At 39.4% G+C, this 6,606-nt stretch overlaps 1 long non-coding RNA gene across 1 annotated transcript in view; it reads right to left on the bottom strand.

Annotated features, from left to right (window-relative positions):
• Window positions 1–436: 436 nt before the first annotated feature.
• Window positions 437–6,606, bottom strand: part of LOC130706436 (uncharacterized) — a 22,175-nt gene continuing 16,005 nt past the window's right edge. The window contains exons 3-4 of the long non-coding RNA XR_009006699.1: window positions 895–1,274; window positions 437–520 (exon numbers count right to left, since the gene is read on the bottom strand). This is a non-coding gene — a long non-coding RNA (uncharacterized LOC130706436). The remainder of the gene's footprint in view (window positions 521–894; window positions 1,275–6,606) is intronic.

Genomic DNA, 6,606 nt, shown 5'->3' with positions numbered 1-6,606 from the left:
TTGCTCTAAAATGACTGAGTCTTTAAGGGGCCTTGACAATACACCCCTTCTCCATATCTTGACTCTAAACCAACTAAGAAATATGAAAAATAAGGTGAAAATACATCAACTTTATTCCTTATAAAGGTGATATTGTAGAATGTGGCTCAGATTTCCACAAGGGTAGTGGTCTTCGTATTAATGGACCCCAGAACTGCACAGACGTATCCACCCAGCCGTGCTGCACTGGGACAGTCAGAAAGGACCAGGACTGCAATGCGTATGTCTCTGAGGTCTGGTGAAGGCATCCTATGTGTACTCAAGAAGAGTGGCTTCCTTGCAAGGCTATCCCTGTAGCAGGAGAAAGTGTTTCAGGACACCTTCTTTGAGGAACCCTTCGCAAAATGAGTAAACACCCCTCGTTCTGACAACGTACTCACCAAGCCACCTTCTGAGGACACGGCTTTCCATGGGCCGCAGGGAGCAGTTTGTAGCAATACCTCTCCATCCCTTCACAAGCACGACTGCAGTGGAGCCTCGTCTGTGGAAGGGAATTTAGGAATAAATTTCTGAAATTCCAAGAGTATGATGAAAATCATACATCGTGAAAACTTATCTTGGGAATCCCAGAAGGAATTGAGGAAATTTCAAAAACTATACCCACATATAAACCCACACAGAGACTATAGCCAAAATTATAACGACGTCCTATCGAACCTTCAAAGATCAGCAAGTCCCTATCTTATCCAAAGATTACAGACTATAGAAAAAGAGAGTTCACCAGAACTACATGGTTCAGATGTCCATTTCTGTTTAACAAACACCACCAAAACAATAGCCATTTTTTAATTTCTCAGGATAATGTGGGTTGACTGGGTTCAGCTGGATAGTTTTCTGCTCCATGCGGTGTCTCACCTGGGGCTGCCATCAGCTGGAGGCTCCGTTAGGCTGGTACATCTGAGAGAGCTCCCTCACATGGATGAGCATGGGTTCTGGCTTCTGCTAGGGGCTCAGCTGCGCTGGTTGACTGGAGCACCTTGGTTCCCCTGCAGATCCCTCCATGTGTAGGGTTACCAGATTATATTTAAACCATTTACATTTGAATTTAAAATAAACAAAAAATCCTTTTTTGTGTAAATTTGTCACATGCAATATTACTTTGTTCATCTGAAATTCAAGTTCAGCTGGGCATCCAGTATGTTTATTTGCTAAATCTGGCAACCCTAGGGGAGGAGCCTGTGAATTTATAACATTAAGGACAGACCTTCTGAGGTGACTCTTCCACTGGGACTGGTCTGGAAAAAAGAAGAGATCATACTTAGCAATAAAGACAAAAGCTGTTAATAACTGATGCTGGTGGAATGAAGGGGAAATGGACACTGCCACACACTACGGGTGCCAAATGGGCATATCTGTTTTTTAAGGCCCATATTATCATGGCTGAATAACTTGAATGGCTTTTGATACAGAAGCCCTCTTTCCACCAACAAGGGAAATTCATATGAGGGTTCAGAAAAAGATCCCCAAGGTGATTCTGACCTGCAATCTGGTTAAGGGGCCCCAACTGAAGGGGCGGGTGAGGACCACATGAGCTCTCTGATTGACGGAGGAAAGGGCTACTATTTATGAAGCAGGTTGTTTAGAGGGGCCCAGATCTAGGTTCTTCATGTTAGTGACTGGATTTAATCTCACAACAGCCCCACTAGTGATGTATCACTATCCTCTCTTCATGGATGTGTGTGACTACAAAGCAAGTGCTCTTGAGCACAGAGACAAATGGCAAAGAGGTTGTTCCCCACGCCAACAGCCAGAGCCAGGGGTGGGACCTGGCGGCCTGGTCACCTTTAGTTGCTGGTGGCAGATCCTCAGCAAAGGTATCAGGACATGTACTGCTGAGGTGGTTAATCTCTGTTCTCCCTGTGTTAACCCTCCCAGCAGCAGGAAGGCAAGCCTGGTGTTCCTTCCCCCTGCCGCGTGGGAAGTTTGTGACCAGGCTGGAAGCAGAAGCTGTCTGAAGCCAGTGTTTCTTCTGTCCTTTGTGAAAACGTATGGAAATGATTAGGCTGCTTGTACCTGCTAGGGAGGAAAGGGCATCTGAGGACACAGGGAGGAAAGTGAAATTTCTCCCAGAGAGGGATGAGGGTGGCTCCAGGGATGGTCTATCGAGGCTGGGCGTCTAATCATGACAGATTTTCTAGTGTGGATCGAGGGATGTACGGAGCAGGAATGGGATTCCAGCTTTTGCCCTAATCACAATATACCATGCATTCTCACCAGATGACATCACCCCCAAGAGGTCAAAGATTGGTTCTTGAGGTTAGGGTTTTCATAGATATTACAACGGTCTGTGAGCTTCCAAAGGACCACAGTACATAAACAGATAAACTACATCTGGAGTATTAACAATTTCACATTCCGCTGGGGAGTGGGGTTGGGGGTGATTAGGCAAAAAATGTCTGAAAGGGCTCCTGGAGGGTGATAATGAAAGAAGACTGACAAACGCTTCATAGACACAGTGACCTCTTATGCAGATGTTGGTGTTGGTGATGATGATTGACGATGATGAGAATTAAGTCTGGGGATTATGTGAATGACTGCTTTCTAAGATGGTGGGTAGAAAGGGATCAGTCAGAACAGACGTCTCCTCTGAGAAAGAGGATATGGAGGGTAGGAAATGAATGTAAACAAATGGTACTCTAAATTGTATCTCCTTTACTCTTAACACTTATTCAGTTACCTATTTAATCCTATAATTTAAACATTTCTTTTAATTTATTTATTTATGTATTTATTTATTTAATTTTTGGCTGTATTGGGTCTTCGTTGCTGCGCGTGGGCTTTCTCTAGTTGCAGAGAGTGGGGGCTACTCTTCATTGTGGTGTGTAGGCTTCTCATTGCAGTGGCTTCTCTTATTGTGGAGCACTGGCTCTAAGCATGTGGGCTTCAGTAGTTGTGGCATGCAGGCTCAGTAGTTGTGGCTCATGGGCTTAGCTGCTCCAAGGCATGTGGGATCTTCCTGGGCCAGGGCTCGAACCCATGTCCACTGCACTATCAGGCGGATTCCTAACCACTGCACCACCAGGGAAGTCCCTATTTAATCCTATAATTTAGATAAGGGTAAGAAGTTAGGAGAGGTGAAGTAAATCAGGGGAACTGCTATGGATACCTGCTCAGTACGTGAGCTTGAAATTACTCTAAAGCTTTTCCCGTTGTATCCTGAAGCCACCAGGGCTCTAAATGCTCTAATTTCTCTGGACACTGGCATTCAATGCTGTCCAAGGTATTGCTTAATTTATTAATAATGACCTATTTTACTTTTTTTTTTACTGAAGTATAGTTGATTTCCAATGTTGTATTAATTTCTGGTGTACAGCAAAGTGATTCAGTTATAGATATATATACATATATTCTTTTTCATGTTCTTTTCCATTATAGTTTATTACAGGATATTGAATACAGTTCCCTGTGCTATACAGTAGGTTCTTGTTGTTTATTTTACATATGGTAGTGTGTATATGTTAATCCCAAACTCCTAATTTATCACTCCCTCCCCCGCTTCCCCTTTGGTTACCATAAGTTGTTTTCTATATCTGTGAGTCTGTTTCTGTTTTGTAAATAAGTTCATTTGTATCATATTTCAGATTCCACATATAAGTGATATCATATGGTATTTGTCTTTCTCTTTCTGACTTCACGTAGCATGATAATCTCTAGGTCCATCCATGTTGCTGCAAATGGCATTATTTCATTCTTTTTTGTGGCTGAGTAGTATTCCATTGTATGTACATACCACATCTTCTTTATCCACTCATCTGTCGATGGACATTTAGATTGTTTCCATGTCTTGGCTATTGTAAAGAATGTTGTTATGAACAGTGGGGTGCATGTACCTTGAATTAGAGTTTTCTCTGGATATATGCTCAGAGAGTGGGATTGCTAGATCATATGGCAACTCTATTTTTAGTTTTTTAAGGAACCTCCGTACTGTTTTTCATAGTGGCTGTACCAATTTACATTTCCACCAATTTAGAATTCATGGAGATCTAGGGAGAATGTGAATATGAAGATGCAGCTGAATGGGTTTCCAAAATCATGGTAAATAGTGGAAAATCACAGCAAAATATAACATTAACAGATGGAGTTTTCAATAAAGTAGCTATAGTAGGTATCTATGTAGATTTCAGTGTAGTTATAATACATAAGGCAAATGTAACGTAAAGGGGGGAGGGTAAGGGGATCTATTAAGGTGAGGTTTCTACATATCAACTGAAGTGGTAACATAATGATTCTGAGTATTGATTCTGAATAGACTGTGGAAAGTTAAGTAGGGAGTTTGTAATCCACAGAGCAACCACAAAAATATTATACAAAGAGATATATTCAAATTCAGAATAGAAAATTAAAATGAAATACTAAAAGGCATTCAGATAAGCCAAAGAAAGGGGAAACAGGGTAATGAAAAACAGAGAGGACAAACAAAACATGCAAAATAAAGTGGTAGATCTAAATAGAAACATATCAATAATTAATTGTCAACGGTCTAAATACATAACTAAATGACTTAGATCGTCAGAATGGATTTATAAAACAACAAAAAACAAAAATGGCCCAACTATATGTTGTCTACAAGAAACTCCCTTCAAATATAATGATATAGGTAGCTTAAGAGTAAAACAATGAATAAAAATACACCGCGCAAACACTGATCAGAAGAAAGCAGGAGAATCTATAGATTCTTTACATTATCAGACAATGTCGACTTGAAAGCAAACACAGTTACCAGGGATAAATAGAGTCAGTCAATTCACCCGGAAGATACAACAATTTTAAATATGTATTATATCTAACAACGGAGTCTTAAAATACAAGAGGCAAAACTGACAGAACTGAAAGGGGAATAGACAAATCCACAATTATAATTTGGGTCTTCAATACTCCTCTCTCAGTAATAGAATTAGTAGACAAAAAATTAGCAAGGTTATAGATGAACTGAACACCACCATCAACCAACTAGATCTAACTGACATTTATAGAACAGTCCACCCAAAAACAGCAGGATACACACTCTTTTCAAATGCACATGGAACATTCAGCAAGATAGACTATATCCTGAGTCATAAAACAAACCTTAACAGCTTAAAAAAATTGAAACCAAACAGAATGTGTTATCTGACAATAATGGAATAAAATTCTACAAATTAATAATAGAAAGATAACAGGAAAATCTCTAAGAACTTGGAAACTGAGCAACACATATCAAGTTAATTCATGGGTCAAAGAGGAAGTCTCAAGGGAAATCAAAAATACGTAGAACAGAAATCAACTATACTTCAATTAAAAATACATAGAACAGAATTAAAATGAAAATAAAAGTGAAAACCTACAGCTATCAAAATTTGGGAGTCAGAAAACAAATAGGTCGTTGTCAGGGTTGAGGTGGGGAGAATGGGTTGACTACAAAAAGGCACAGGAGAATTTTTTGGCATAATGGAACTCGTATATCCTGATTGTGGTGTGGTTATACAACTGTATACAAGTGTACATATACAAGTGTATGTACTTTTCAGGACATAGAACTGGACACTGAAAGGAGTGAATTTTATTTTCTCTAAATCATACCTTAATGAAAACAATTTAAAAAGCACACATCTTGTTAAATGAAGAACATAAGTAGCAGATCAGTGTTATTCTGTGATTCCAATTTCATATCTAACAAACAAATCAGTTAATGTGTAAACCATTGTATCTATTTACATATGTGTATTTCAATATGCACAGAAAAATGCATGCCAAATACAAATCAAACAATAGCAGTGGTTACCTTTGGGGAGTGGGATGCAGGAATATTGATTAGAAAAGAGACTTTCACTTTGTCCGGCTGTGAGGCATTTTAAACCACACATAAATTATTTATATTTATAACCCATTATGAAACAATATATATGGGAGATATTCTGATAGACAGTGAGGGTACTGAGGAGAATAAAAATAATATTCATTATATACTTAAAAACACATTTGTCTAACTCTCCCTTCCACTAAAATTAATTCAGGAACGATAATTAACTCCATATGGTTTATGATCTAAAAATGCAAAAAATAAAATCAAGTTCAGTGGATACAGCTAAAAATTTAAATAAATGTGAACTATGTTCCTTCAGAATTATAGTTCATTAAGGGAAGATGTTATGCCCTTGGTGAATAATAATGGTATCTTTTAAGAACATCAAATGATCAGGAACTGTGACTGGGTATGATTATAATAGGGAAAATGTTATAGGGGAATATGGACCTCTTGTCATGAACAATTTCCAGGTAGGTTCTAACCGCTTTTTTTTGGTATCCTGCTCTTCCCAATGGCTGTCATTCTTTTAATGGTTGTGCCCTGCCTCCTTCCTTCCTGTCTCAGTTAGAACCTACTAGGCTAGGCCCTACTCCCTGATTTCAAAGCTTACTACAAAACTACAATAATCCAAACAGTGTGGGGAATTCCCTGGCAGTCCAGTGGTTAGGACTCCATGCTTCCACTGCCAAGGGCGTGGGTTCAATCTCTGGTCCGGGAACTAAGATCCTGTCTCAGTTAGAACCTACTAGGCTAGGCCCAAGATAGGCCCAGTTAGAACCTAC

This window comes from Balaenoptera acutorostrata, chromosome X (genome assembly GCF_949987535.1).
Source record: "Balaenoptera acutorostrata chromosome X, mBalAcu1.1, whole genome shotgun sequence".
Lineage (NCBI taxonomy): Eukaryota > Metazoa > Chordata > Mammalia > Artiodactyla > Balaenopteridae > Balaenoptera > Balaenoptera acutorostrata.
Note: the sequence above shows the minus strand (reverse complement) of the source record. Positions and strands in the feature narration are given on the sequence as shown.